The sequence below is a fragment of the Brienomyrus brachyistius genome, chromosome 2 (genome assembly GCF_023856365.1).
Source record: "Brienomyrus brachyistius isolate T26 chromosome 2, BBRACH_0.4, whole genome shotgun sequence".
In the NCBI taxonomy this organism is placed as follows: Eukaryota; Metazoa; Chordata; class Actinopteri; order Osteoglossiformes; family Mormyridae; genus Brienomyrus; species Brienomyrus brachyistius.
The window spans coordinates 43,763,362-43,776,952 of record NC_064534.1 but is presented as its reverse complement, the minus strand read 5'-3'; the positions used below and the strand labels follow the sequence as shown (position 1 = coordinate 43,776,952).

Below are 13,591 nucleotides of genomic sequence, written 5' to 3'. Positions count from 1 at the left end.
GCGCTGTCAGAACACTGGGAGCTACACACACCAACAAGTCCATACTGCAGGCTGCAGCCAGAACAATTTTCTACATTCAAACATCGACGGCCTCTTCTCTCTAAAAATTCACCATACCACTTCTACCACCAGCAAAGAAGTTTCCATCCCTAATTCCTCTGTGATTCCCACTAACCTAAACATTAAGCTGGCATTGAAGGGTGTGAATTACCCCGGCCAATCTGTTCTTTTAAATACAGCTTTTAGCAAGTTTTGAAAGGAGAAGAGCAGAACTTGCTATGCCAATAATATCGAGTCTTCTGTGGCGAAGTGGTTTTTGCATAGAAAACAAAGCGGTCAGTTGAAGAGGAATAATATCAGTACTTTGTTTAAAACTGTGTGTAAAAAGCTGTCTCTTTATCATTAACAATAAGTTGTAAAACGTGAATGGGGAGTGACAGTCTTCAAGTTTGTGAGAAGATCGCGCCCTGGTGGAATAAAGGCACGAAGAGCTTACAGCACCTAGAATTACCAGGCAGTATTTAGAGTAAAACGGTGTGTAAAAGCTGCCTTTATGAAAGAGAGAAAATAAAAATATATATATAAAATAGTAAAATGGAAGGGGAGTGATAGATTTAAATTAATCGTGAAGTGGAGCGCCCCCTGTATAAAGTAAAAGTGAGAAAAGCTTACAGCACCTGGTATTCCCAGGTGGTCTCCCATCCAAGTACTAACCAGACCCTACCCTGCTTAGCTTCCGAGATCAGACGAGATCGGGCGTGTTCAGGGTGGTATGGCCATAAGCGAGAGACGCTACCAAAAACAGCCCTTTTGCATTACACGCCTCTATACATGCCAGTTGGTCCCATTGGATCCTACTCCTGGTTTTTTTTTTTTTTTTTATCTGACTCACACTGCAGCCCCACCATCCAATCGGCAACGCCGGACCCACACCAAACATTCACCAAACTACTCAGCCGGCAGCCTACCACAATTATTCCATTCTTTCCGCATCCGCACACTTCCTTCTCTTTAACTCCTTTTCACTACCGCACAGGTTAATCGCCGCACGTCCCCCGCCAGCAAACATTACTCCTTTGCCTACTGCATGCAGGCTTCTCTTAACGACCCTCTGTTATCAACTCCGCTAACAGCCACAAAATCTCCGCCGCGCGAAGCCCACTGGTAGCTGCTGAATCACATGCTTCCCCAAAACGTTGCGCTGTCAGAACACTGGGAGCTACACACACCAACAAGTCCATACTGCAGGCTGCAGCCAGAACAATTTTCTACATTCAAACATCGACGGCCTCTTCTCTCTAAAAATTCACCAGACCGCTTCTACCACCAGCAAAGAAGTTTCCATCCCTAATTCCTCTGTGATTCCCACTAACCTAAACATTAAGCTGGCATTGAAGGGTGTGAATTACCCCGGCCAATCTGTTCTTTTAAATACAGCTTTTAGCAAGTTTTGAAAGGAGAAGAGCAGAACTTGCTATGCCAATAATATCGAGTCTTCTGTGGCGAAGTGGTTTTTGCATAGAAAACAAAGCGGTCAGTTGAAGAGGAATAATATCAGTACTTTGTTTAAAACTGTGTGTAAAAAGCTGTCTCTTTATCATTAACAATAAGTTGTAAAACGTGAATGGGGAGTGACAGTCTTCAAGTTTGTGAGAAGATCGCACCCTGGTGGAATAAAGGCACGAACAGCTTACAGCACCTAGAATTACCAGGAAGTATTTAGAGTAAAACGGTGTGTAAAAGCTGCCTTTATGAATGAGAGAAAAAAAAAAATATATATATAAAATAGTAAAATGGAAGGGGAGTGATAGATTTAAATTAATCGTGAAGTGGAGCGCCCCCTGTATAAAGTAAAAGTGAGAAAAGCTTACAGCACCTGGTATTCCCAGGAGGTCTCCCATCCAAGTACTGACCAGACCTTACCCTGCTTGGTTTCCGAGATCGGATGAGATCGGGCGTGTTCAGGGTGGTATGGCCGTAAGCGAGAGACGTGACCAAAAACAGCCCTTTTGCATTATACGCGTCTATACATGCCAGTTAGTCCCATTGGATCCTACTCCTGGTTTTTTTTTTTTTTATCTGACTCACACTGCAGCACCACCATCCAATCGGCAGCGCCGGACCCACACCAAACATTCACCAAACTACTCAGCCGGCAGCCTACCACAATTATTCCATTCTTTCCGCATCCGCACACTTCCTTCTTTTTAACTCCTTTTCACTACCGCACAGGTTAATCGCCGCACGTCACCCGCCGGCAAACATTACTCCTTTGCCTACTGCATGCAGGCTTCTCTTAACGACCCTCTGTTATCAACTCCGCTAACAGCCACAAAATCTCCGCCGCACGAAGCCCACTGGTAGCTGCTGAATCACATGCTTCCCCAAAACGTCGCGCTGTCAGAACACTGGGAGCTACACACACCAACAAGTCCAAACTGCAGGCTGCAGCCAGAACAATTTTCTACATTCAAACATCGACGGCCTCTTCTCTCTAAAAATTCTCCAGACCGCTTCTACCACCAGCAAAGAAGTTTCCATCCCTAATTCCTCTGTGATTCCCACTAACCTAAACATTAAGCTGGCATTGAAGGGTGTGAATTACCCCGGCCAATCTGTTCTTTTAAATACAGCTTTTAGCAAGTTTTGAAAGGAGAAGAGCAGAACTTGCTATGCCAATAATATCGAGTCTTCTGTGGCGAAGTGGTTTTTGCATAGAAAACAAAGCGGTCAGTTGAAGAGGAATAATATCAGTACTTTGTTTAAAACTGTGTGTAAAAAGCTGTCTCTTTATCATTAACAATAAGTTGTAAAACGTGAATGGGGAGTGACAGTCTTCAAGTTTGTGAGAAGATCGCGCCCTGGTGGAATAAAGGCACGAACAGCTTACAGCACCTAGAATTACCAGGAAGTATTTAGAGTAAAACGGTGTGTAAAAGCTGCCTTTATGAAAGAGAGAAAATAAAAATATATATATAAAATAGTAAAATGGAAGGGGAGTGATAGATTTAAATTAATCGTGAAGTGGAGCGCCCCCTGTATAAAGTAAAAGTGAGAAAAGCTTACAGCACCTGGTATTCCCAGGTGGTCTCCCATCCTAGTACTAACCAGACCCTACCCTGCTTAGCTTCTGAGATCAGACGAGATCGGGCGTGTTCAGGGTGGTATGGCCGTAAGCAAGAGATGCTACCAAAAACAGCCCTTTTGCATTACACGCCTCTATACATGCCAGTTGGTCCCATTGGATCCTACTCCTGGTTTTTTTTTTTTTTTTTATCTGACTCACACTGCAGCCCCACCATCCAATCGGCAACGCCGGACCCACACCAAACATTCACCAAACTACTCAGCCGGCAGCCTACCACAATTATTCCATTCTTTCCGCATCCGCACACTTCCTTCTCTTTAACTCCTTTTCACTACCGCACAGGTTAATCGCCGCACGTCCCCCGCCAGCAAACATTACTCCTTTGCCTACTGCATGCAGGCTTCTCTTAACGACCCTCTGTTATCAACTCCGCTAACAGCCACAAAATCTCCGCCGCACGAAGCCCACTGGTAGCTGCTGAATCACATGCTTCCCCAAAACGTTGCGCTGTCAGAACACTGGGAGCTACACACACCAACAAGTCCATACTGCAGGCTGCAGCCAGAACAATTTTCTACATTCAAACATCGACGGCCTCTTCTCTCTAAAAATTCACCAGACCGCTTCTACCACCAGCAAAGAAGTTTCCATCCCTAATTCCTCTGTGATTCCCACTAACCTAAACATTAAGCTGGCATTGAAGGGTGTGAATTACCCCGGCCAATCTGTTCTTTTAAATACAGCTTTTAGCAAGTTTTGAAAGGAGAAGAGCAGAACTTGCTATGCCAATAATATCGAGTCTTCTGTGGCGAAGTGGTTTTTGCATAGAAAACAAAGCGGTCAGTTGAAGAGGAATAATATCAGTACTTTGTTTAAAACTGTGTGTAAAAAGCTGTCTCTTTATCATTAACAATAAGTTGTAAAACGTGAATGGGGAGTGACAGTCTTCAAGTTTGTGAGAAGATCGCGCCCTGGTGGAATAAAGGCACGAAGAGCTTACAGCACCTAGAATTACCAGGCAGTATTTAGAGTAAAACGGTGTGTAAAAGCTGCCTTTATGAAAGAGAGAAAATAAAAATATATATATAAAATAGTAAAATGGAAGGGGAGTGATAGATTTAAATTAATCGTGAAGTGGAGCGCCCCCTGTATAAAGTAAAAGTGAGAAAAGCTTACAGCACCTGGTATTCCCAGGTGGTCTCCCATCCAAGTACTAACCAGACCCTACCCTGCTTAGCTTCCGAGATCAGACGAGATCGGGCGTGTTCAGGGTGGTATGGCCATAAGCGAGAGACGCTACCAAAAACAGCCCTTTTGCATTACACGCCTCTATACATGCCAGTTGGTCCCATTGGATCCTACTCCTGGTTTTTTTTTTTTTTTTTATCTGACTCACACTGCAGCCCCACCATCCAATCGGCAACGCCGGACCCACACCAAACATTCACCAAACTACTCAGCCGGCAGCCTACCACAATTATTCCATTCTTTCCGCATCCGCACACTTCCTTCTCTTTAACTCCTTTTCACTACCGCACAGGTTAATCGCCGCACGTCCCCCGCCAGCAAACATTACTCCTTTGCCTACTGCATGCAGGCTTCTCTTAACGACCCTCTGTTATCAACTCCGCTAACAGCCACAAAATCTCCGCCGCGCGAAGCCCACTGGTAGCTGCTGAATCACATGCTTCCCCAAAACGTTGCGCTGTCAGAACACTGGGAGCTACACACACCAACAAGTCCATACTGCAGGCTGCAGCCAGAACAATTTTCTACATTCAAACATCGACGGCCTCTTCTCTCTAAAAATTCACCAGACCGCTTCTACCACCAGCAAAGAAGTTTCCATCCCTAATTCCTCTGTGATTCCCACTAACCTAAACATTAAGCTGGCATTGAAGGGTGTGAATTACCCCGGCCAATCTGTTCTTTTAAATACAGCTTTTAGCAAGTTTTGAAAGGAGAAGAGCAGAACTTGCTATGCCAATAATATCGAGTCTTCTGTGGCGAAGTGGTTTTTGCATAGAAAACAAAGCGGTGAGTTTAAGAGGAATTATATCAGTACTTTGTTTAAAACTGTGTGTAAAAAGCTGTCTCTTTATTATTAACAATAAGTTGTAAAACGTGAATGGGGAGTGACAGTCTTCAAGTTTGTGAGAAGATCGCGCCCTGGTGGAATAAAGGCACGAACAGCTTACAGCAGCTATAATTACCAGGCAGTATTTAGAGTAAAACGTGTGTAAAAGCTGCCTTTATGAATGAGAGAAAAAAGAAATATATAAAATAGTAAAATGGAAGGGGAGTGATAGATTTAAATTAATCGAGAAGTGGAGCACCCCCTGTATAAAGCAAAAGTGAGAAAAGCTTACAGCACAGGGTAATCCCAGTAGGTCTCCCATTCAAGTACTAACCAGACAATATCCTGCTTGGCTTCTGAGATCGGACGAGATCGGGCGTGTTCAGGGTGGTATGGCCGTGAGCGAGAAAAACTACCAAAAACAGCCCTTTTGCATTACACGCCTCTATACATACCAGTTAGTCCCATTGGATCCTACTCCTGTTTTTTTTTTTTTTTTTTTATCTGACTCACACTGCAGCCCCACCATCCAATCGGCAGTGCCGGAACCACACCAAACATTCACCAAACTACTCAGCCGGCAGCCTACCACAATTATTCCATTCTTTCCGCATCCGCACACTTCCTTCTCTTTAACTCCTTTTCACTACCGCACAGGTTAATCGCCGCACGTCCCCCGCCGGCAAACATTACTCCTTTGCCTACCGCATGCAGGCTTCTCTTAATGACCTTCTGTTATCAACTCCGCTAACAGCCACAAAATCTCCGCCGCACGAAGCCCACTGGTAGCTGCTGAATCACATGCTTCCCCAAAACGTCGCGCTGTCAGAACACTGGGAGCTACACACACCAACAAGTCCATACTGCAGGCTGCAGCCAGAACAATTTTCTACATTCAAACATCGACGGCCTCTTCTCTCTAAAAATTCACCAGACCGCTTCTACCACCAGCAAAGAAGTTTCCATCCCTAATTCCTCTGTGATTCCCACTAACCTAAACATTAAGCTGGCATTGAAGGGTGTGAATTACCCCGGCCAACCTGCTCTTTTAAATACAGCTTTTAGCAAGTTTTGAAAGGAGGAGAAGAGCAGATAATATGCCAATAATATCGAGTCTTCTGTGGCGAAGTGGTTTTTGCATAGAAAACAAAGCGGTCAGTTGAAGAGGAATAATATCAGTACTTTGTTTAAAACTGTGTGTAAAAAGCTGTCTCTTTATCATTAACAATAAGTTGTAAAACGTGAATGGGGAGTGACAGTCTTCAAGTTTGTGAGAAGATCGCGCCCTGGTGGAATAAAGGCACGAACAGCTTACAGCACCTAGAATTACCAGGAAGTATTTAGAGTAAAACGGTGTGTAAAAGCTGCCTTTATGAATGAGAGAAAAATATATATATATATAAAATAGTAAAATGGAAGGGGAGTGATAGATTTAAATTAATCGTGAAGTGGAGCGCCCCCTGTATAAAGTAAAAGTGAGAAAAGCTTACAGCACCTGGTATTCCCAGGTGGTCTCCCATCCAAGTACTAACCAGAACCTACCCTGCTTAGCTTCCGAGATCAGACGAGATCGGGCGTGTTCAGGGTGGTATGGCCGTAAGCGAAAGATGCTACCAAAAACAGCCCTTTTGCATTACACGCGTCTATACATGCCAGTTAGTCCCATTGGATCCTACTCCTGGTTTTTTTTTTTTTTTTATCTGACTCACACTGCAGCACCACCATCCAATCGGCAGCGCCGGACCCACACCAAACATTCACCAAACTACTCAGCCGGCAGCCTACCACAATTATTCCATTCTTTCCGCATCCGCACACTTCCTTCTTTTTAACTCCTTTTCACTACCGCACAGGTTAATCGCCGCACGTCCCCCGCCGGCAAACATTACTCCTTTGCCTACCGCATGTAGGCTTCTCTTAATGACCTTCTGCTATCAACTCCGCTAACAGCCACAAAATCTCTGCCGCAGGAAGCCCACTGTTAGCTGCTGAATCACATGCTTCCCCAAAACGTCGCGCTGTCAGAACACTGGGAGCTACACACACCAACAAGTCCATACTGCAGGCTGCAGCCAGAACAATTTTCTACATTCAAACATCGACGGCCTCTTCTCTCTAAAAATTCACCAGACCGCTTCTACCACCAGCAAAGAAGTTTCCATCCCTAATTCCTCTGTGATTCCCACTAACCTAAACATTAAGCTGGCATTGAAGGGTGTGAATTACCCCGGCCAATCTGTTCTTTTAAATACAGCTTTTAGCAAGTTTTGAAAGGAGAAGAGCAGAACTTGCTATGCCAATAATATCGAGTCTTCTGTGGCGAAGTGGTTTTTGCATAGAAAACAAAGCGGTCAGTTGAAGAGGAATAATATCAGTACTTTGTTTAAAACTGTTTGTAAAAAGCTGTCTCTTTATCATTAACAATAAGTTGTAAAACGTGAATGGGGAGTGACAGTCTTCAAGTTTGTGAGAAGATCGCACCCTGGTGGAATAAAGGCACGAACAGCTTACAGCACCTAGAATTACCAGGAAGTATTTAGAGTTAAACGGTGTGTAAAAGCTGCCTTTATGAATGAGAGAAAAAAATATATATATATATAAAATAGTAAAATGGAAGGGGAGTGATAGATTTAAATTAATCGTGAAGTGGAGCGCCCCCTGTATAAAGTAAAAGTGAGAAAAGCTTACAGCACCTGGTATTCCCAGGAGGTCTCCCATCCAAGTACTGACCAGACCCTACCCTGCTTGGTTTCCGAGATCGGATGAGATCGGGCGTGTTCAGGGTGGTATGGCCGTAAGCGAGAGACGTGACCAAAAACAGCCCTTTTGCATTATACGCGTCTATACATGCCAGTTAGTGCCATTGGATCCTACTCCTGGTTTTTTTTTTTTTTAATCTGACTCACACTGCAGCACCACCATCCAATCGGCAGCGCCGGACCCACACCAAACATTCACCAAACTACTCAGCCGGCAGCCTACCACAATTATTCCATTCTTTCCGCATCCGCACACTTCCTTCTTTTTAACTCCTTTTCACTACCGCACAGGTTAATCGCCGCACGTCACCCGCCGGCAAACATTACTCCTTTGCCTACTGCATGCAGGCTTCTCTTAACGACCCTCTGTTATCAACTCCGCTAACAGCCACAAAATCTCCGCCGCACGAAGCCCACTGGTAGCTGCTGAATCACATGCTTCCCCAAAACGTCGCGCTGTCAGAACACTGGGAGCTACACACACCAACAAGTCCATACTGCAGGCTGCAGCCAGAACAATTTTCTACATTCAAACATCGACGGCCTCTTCTCTCTAAAAATTCTCCAGACCGCTTCTACCACCAGCAAAGAAGTTTCCATCCCTAATTCCTCTGTGATTCCCACTAACCTAAACATTAAGCTGGCATTGAAGGGTGTGAATTACCCCGGCCAATCTGTTCTTTTAAATACAGCTTTTAGCAAGTTTTGAAAGGAGAAGAGCAGAACTTGCTATGCCAATAATATCGAGTCTTCTGTGGCGAAGTGGTTTTTGCATAGAAAACAAAGCGGTCAGTTGAAGAGGAATAATATCAGTACTTTGTTTAAAACTGTGTGTAAAAAGCTGTCTCTTTATCATTAACAATAAGTTGTAAAACGTGAATGGGGAGTGACAGTCTTCAAGTTTGTGAGAAGATCGCGCCCTGGTGGAATAAAGGCACGAACAGCTTACAGCACCTAGAATTACCAGGCAGTATTTAGAGTAAAACGGTGTGTAAAAGCTGCCTTTATGAAAGAGAGAAAATAGAAATATATATATAAAATAGTAAAATGGAAGGGGAGTGATAGATTTAAATTAATCGTGAAGTGGAGCGCCCCCTGTATAAAGTAAAAGTGAGAAAAGCTTACAGCACCTGGTATACCCAGGTGGTCTCCCATCCAAGTACTAACCAGACCCTACCCTGCTTAGCTTCCAAGATCAGACGAGATCGGGCGTGTTCAGGGTGGTATGGCCATAAGCGAGAGATGCTACCAAAAACAGCCCTTTTGCATTACACGCCTCTATACATGCCAGGTGGTCCCATTGGATCCTACTCCTGGTTTTTTTTTTTCTTTTTTATCTGACTCACACTGCAGCCCCACCATCCAATCGGCAACGCCGGACCCACACCAAACATTCACCAAACTACTCAGCCGGCAGCCTACCACAATTATTCCATTCTTTCCGCATCCGCACACTTCCTTCTCTTTAACTCCTTTTCACTACCTCACAGGTTAATCGCCGCATGTCCCCCGCCGGCAAACATTACTCATTTGCCTACCGCATGCAGGCTTCTCTTAACGACCCTCTGTAATCAACTCCGCTAACAGCCACAAAATCTCCGCCGCACGAAGCCCACTGGTAGCTGCTGAATCACATGCTTCCCCAAAACGTCGCGCTGTCAGAACACTGGGAGCTACACACACCAACAAGTCCATACTGCAGGCTGCAGCCAGAACAATTTTCTACATTCAAACATCGACGGCCTCTTCTCTCTAAAAATTCACCAGACCGCTTCTACCACCAGCAAAGAAGTTTCCATCCCTAATTCCTCTGTGATTCCCACTAACCTAAACATTAAGCTGGCATTGAAGGGTGTGAATTACCCCGGCCAATCTGTTCTTTTAAATACAGCTTTTAGCAAGTTTTGAAAGGAGAAGAGCAGAACTTGCTATGCCAATAATATCGAGTCTTCTGTGGCGAAGTGGTTTTTGCATAGAAAACAAAGCGGTCAGTTGAAGAGGAATAATATCAGTACTTTGTTTAAAACTGTGTGTAAAAAGCTGTCTCTTTATCATTAACAATAAGTTGTAAAACGTGAATGGGGAGTGACAGTCTTCAAGTTTGTGAGAAGATCGCACCCTGGTGGAATAAAGGCACGAACAGCTTACAGCACCTAGAATTACCAGGAAGTATTTAGAGTAAAACGGTGTGTAAAAGCTGCCTTTATGAATGAGAGAAAAAAAAAAATATATATATAAAATAGTAAAATGGAAGGGGAGTGATAGATTTAAATTAATCGTGAAGTGGAGCGCCCCCTGTATAAAGTAAAAGTGAGAAAAGCTTACAGCACCTGGTATTCCCAGGAGGTCTCCCATCCAAGTACTGACCAGACCCTACCCTGCTTGGCTTCCGAGATCGGATGAGATCGGGCGTGTTCAGGGTGGTATGGCCGTAAGCAAGAGATGCTACCAAAAACAGCCCTTTTGCATTATACGCGTCTATACATGCCAGTTAGTCCCATTGGATCCTACTCCTGGTTTTTTTTTTTTTTTTTAATCTGACTCACACTGCAGCACCACCATCCAATCGGCAGCGCCGGACCCACACCAAACATTCACCAAACTACTCAGCCGGCAGCCTACCACAATTATTCCATTCTTTCCGCATCCACACACTTCCTTCTTTTTAACTCCTTTTCACTACCGCACAGGTTAATCGCCGCACGTCACCCGCCGGCAAACATTACTCCTTTGCCTACTGCATGCAGGCTTCTCTTAACGACCCTCTGTTATCAACTCCGCTAACAGCCACAAAATCTCCGCCGCACGAAGCCCACTGGTAGCTGCTGAATCACATGCTTCCCCAAAACGTCGCGCTGTCAGAACACTGGGAGCTACACACACCAACAAGTCCATACTGCAGGCTGCAGCCAGAACAATTTTCTACATTCAAACATCGATGGCCTCTTCTCTCTAAAAAATCTCCAGACCGCTTCTACCACCAGCAAAGAAGTTTCCATCCCTAATTCCTCTGTGATTCCCACTAACCTAAACATTAAGCTGGCATTGAAGGGTGTGAATTACCCCGGCCAATCTGTTCTTTTAAATACAGCTTTTAGCAAGTTTTGAAAGGAGAAGAGCAGAACTTGCTATGCCAATAATATCGAGTCTTCTGTGGCGAAGTGGTTTTTGCATAGAAAACAAAGCGGTCAGTTGAAGAGGAATAATATCAGTACTTTGTTTAAAACTGTGTGTAAAAAGCTGTCTCTTTATCATTAACAATAAGTTGTAAAATGTGAATGGGGAGTGACAGTCTTCAAGTTTGTGAGAAGATCGCGCCCTGGTGGAATAAAGGCACGAACAGCTTACAGCACCTAGTATTACCAGGAAGTATTTAGAGTAAAACGGTGTGTAAAAGCTGCCTTTATGAAAGAGAGAAAATAAAAATATATATATAAAATAGTAAAATGGAAGGGGAGTGAGGGGCGGCATGGTGGTGCAGTGGTTAGCACTGTTGCCTCACACCTCTGGGACCCGGGTTCGAATCTCTGCCTGGGTCACATGTGTGTGGAGTTTGCATGTTCTCCCCATGTCGTCGTGGGGTTTCCTCCGGGTACTCCGGTTTCCCCCCACAGTCCAAAAAAACATGCTGAGGCTAATTGGAGTTGCTAAATTGCCCTTAGGTGTGCATGTGTGAGTGAATGGTGTGTGAGTGTGCCCTGCGATGGGCTGGCCCCCCATCCTGGGTTGTTCCCAGCCTCGTGCCCATTGCTTCCGGAATAGGCTCCGGACCACCCGCGACCCAGTAGGATAAGCGGTTTGGAAAATGGATGGATGGATGGAAGGGGAGTGATAGATTTAAATTAATCGTGAAGTGGAGCGCCCCCTGTATAAAGTAAAAGTGAGAAAAGCTTACAGCACCTGGTATTCCCAGGAGGTCTCCCATCCAAGTACTAACCAGACCCTACCCTGCTTGGCTTCCAAGATCAGACGAGATCGGGCGTGTTCAGGGTGGTATGGCCGTAAGCAAGAGATGCTACCAAAAACAGCCCTTTTGCATTACACGCCTCTATACATGCCAGTTGGTCCCATTGGATCCTACTAATGTTCTTTTTTTTTTTTTTTATCTGACTCACACTGCAGCCCCACCATCCAATCGGCAGCGCCGGACCCACACCAAACATTCACCAAACTACTCAGCCGGCAGCCTACCACAATTATTCCATTCTTTCCGCATCCGCACACTTCCTTCTTTTTAACTCCTTTTCACTACCGCACAGGTTAATCGCCGCACGTCACCCGCCGGCAAACATTACTCCTTTGCCTACTGCATGCAGGCTTCTCTTAACGACCCTCTGTTATCAACTCCGCTAACAGCCACAAAATCTCCGCCGCACGAAGCCCACTGGTAGCTGCTGAATCACATGCTTCCCCAAAACGTCGCGCTGTCAGAACACTGGGAGCTACACACACCAACAAGTCCATACTGCAGGCTGCAGCCAGAACAATTTTCTACATTCAAACATCGACGGCCTCTTCTCTCTAAAAATTCTCCAGACCGCTTCTACCACCAGCAAAGAAGTTTCCATCCCTAATTCCTCTGTGATTCCCACTAACCTAAACATTAAGCTGGCATTGAAGGGTGTGAATTACCCCGGCCAATCTGTTCTTTTAAATACAGCTTTTAGCAAGTTTTGAAAGGAGAAGAGCAGAACTTGCTATGCCAATAATATCGAGTCTTCTGTGGCGAAGTGGTTTTTGCATAGAAAACAAAGCGGTCAGTTGAAGAGGAATAATATCAGTACTTTGTTTAAAACTGTGTGTAAAAAGCTGTCTCTTTATCATTAACAATAAGTTGTAAAACGTGAATGGGGAGTGACAGTCTTCAAGTTTGTGAGAAGATCGCGCCCTGGTGGAATAAAGGCACGAACAGCTTACAGCACCTAGAATTACCAGGAAGTATTTAGAGTAAAACGGTGTGTAAAAGCTGCCTTTATGAATGAGAGAAAAAAAAATATATATATATAAAATAGTAAAATGGAAGGGGAGTGATAGATTTAAATTAATCGTGAAGTGGAGCGCCCCCTGTATAAAGTAAAAGTGAGAAAAGCTTACAGCACCTGGTATTCCCAGGAGGTCTCCCATCCAAGTACTAACCAGACCCTACCCTGCTTGGCTTCCGAGATCGGATGAGATCGGGCGTGTTCAGGGTGGTATGGCCGTAAGCGAGAGACGTGACCAAAAACAGCCCTTTTGCATTATACGCGTCTATACATGCCAGTTAGTCCCATTGGATCCTACTCCTGGTTTTTTTTTTTTTTTTTAATCTGACTCACACTGCAGCACCACCATCCAATCGGCAGCGCCGGACCCACACCAAACATTCACCAAACTACTCAGCCGGCAGCCTACCACAATTATTCCATTCTTTCCGCATCCACACACTTCCTTCTTTTTAACTCCTTTTCACTACCGCACAGGTTAATCGCCGCACGTCCCCCGCCAGCAAACATTACTCCTTTGCCTACTGCATGCAGGCTTCTCTTAACGACCCTCTGTTATCAACTCCGCTAACAGCCACAAAATCTCCGCCGCACGAAGCCCACTGGTAGCTGCTGAATCACATGCTTCCCCAAAACGTCGCGCTGTCAGAACACTGGGAGCTACACACACCAACAAGTCCATACT

At 44.9% G+C, this 13,591-nt stretch overlaps 2 protein-coding genes, 10 non-coding genes and 1 pseudogene across 12 annotated transcripts in view; 2 read left to right on the top strand and 11 right to left on the bottom strand.

Annotated features, from left to right (window-relative positions):
• Positions 1–13,591, top strand: part of LOC125715120 (uncharacterized) — a 1,180,389-nt gene that overhangs the window by 549,465 nt on the left and 617,333 nt on the right. The window lies entirely within an intron of this gene.
• The window catches only part of LOC125715114 (uncharacterized), a 935,270-nt gene that overhangs the window by 551,233 nt on the left and 370,446 nt on the right, over positions 1–13,591 (top strand). The window lies entirely within an intron of this gene.
• On the bottom strand, positions 666–784 carry LOC125732534 (5S ribosomal RNA). Its single transcript, XR_007391911.1, has one exon. It is a non-coding gene; the product is annotated as a 5S ribosomal RNA (ribosomal RNA).
• On the bottom strand, positions 1,865–1,983 carry LOC125736551 (5S ribosomal RNA). The gene has a single exon (XR_007395829.1). It is a non-coding gene; the product is annotated as a 5S ribosomal RNA (ribosomal RNA).
• LOC125733623 (5S ribosomal RNA) lies at positions 3,060–3,178 on the bottom strand. Its single transcript, XR_007392962.1, has one exon. It is a non-coding gene; the product is annotated as a 5S ribosomal RNA (ribosomal RNA).
• LOC125732533 (5S ribosomal RNA) lies at positions 4,258–4,376 on the bottom strand. Its single transcript, XR_007391910.1, has one exon. It is a non-coding gene; the product is annotated as a 5S ribosomal RNA (ribosomal RNA).
• LOC125732315 (5S ribosomal RNA) lies at positions 5,451–5,569 on the bottom strand (annotated as a pseudogene).
• Positions 6,649–6,767, bottom strand: LOC125733678 (5S ribosomal RNA). The gene has a single exon (XR_007393016.1). It is a non-coding gene; the product is annotated as a 5S ribosomal RNA (ribosomal RNA).
• Positions 7,847–7,965, bottom strand: LOC125734822 (5S ribosomal RNA). Its single transcript, XR_007394125.1, has one exon. It is a non-coding gene; the product is annotated as a 5S ribosomal RNA (ribosomal RNA).
• Positions 9,043–9,161, bottom strand: LOC125736026 (5S ribosomal RNA). Its single transcript, XR_007395309.1, has one exon. It is a non-coding gene; the product is annotated as a 5S ribosomal RNA (ribosomal RNA).
• LOC125732877 (5S ribosomal RNA) lies at positions 10,243–10,361 on the bottom strand. Its single transcript, XR_007392241.1, has one exon. It is a non-coding gene; the product is annotated as a 5S ribosomal RNA (ribosomal RNA).
• On the bottom strand, positions 11,813–11,931 carry LOC125734280 (5S ribosomal RNA). The gene has a single exon (XR_007393599.1). It is a non-coding gene; the product is annotated as a 5S ribosomal RNA (ribosomal RNA).
• On the bottom strand, positions 13,012–13,130 carry LOC125731015 (5S ribosomal RNA). Its single transcript, XR_007391305.1, has one exon. It is a non-coding gene; the product is annotated as a 5S ribosomal RNA (ribosomal RNA).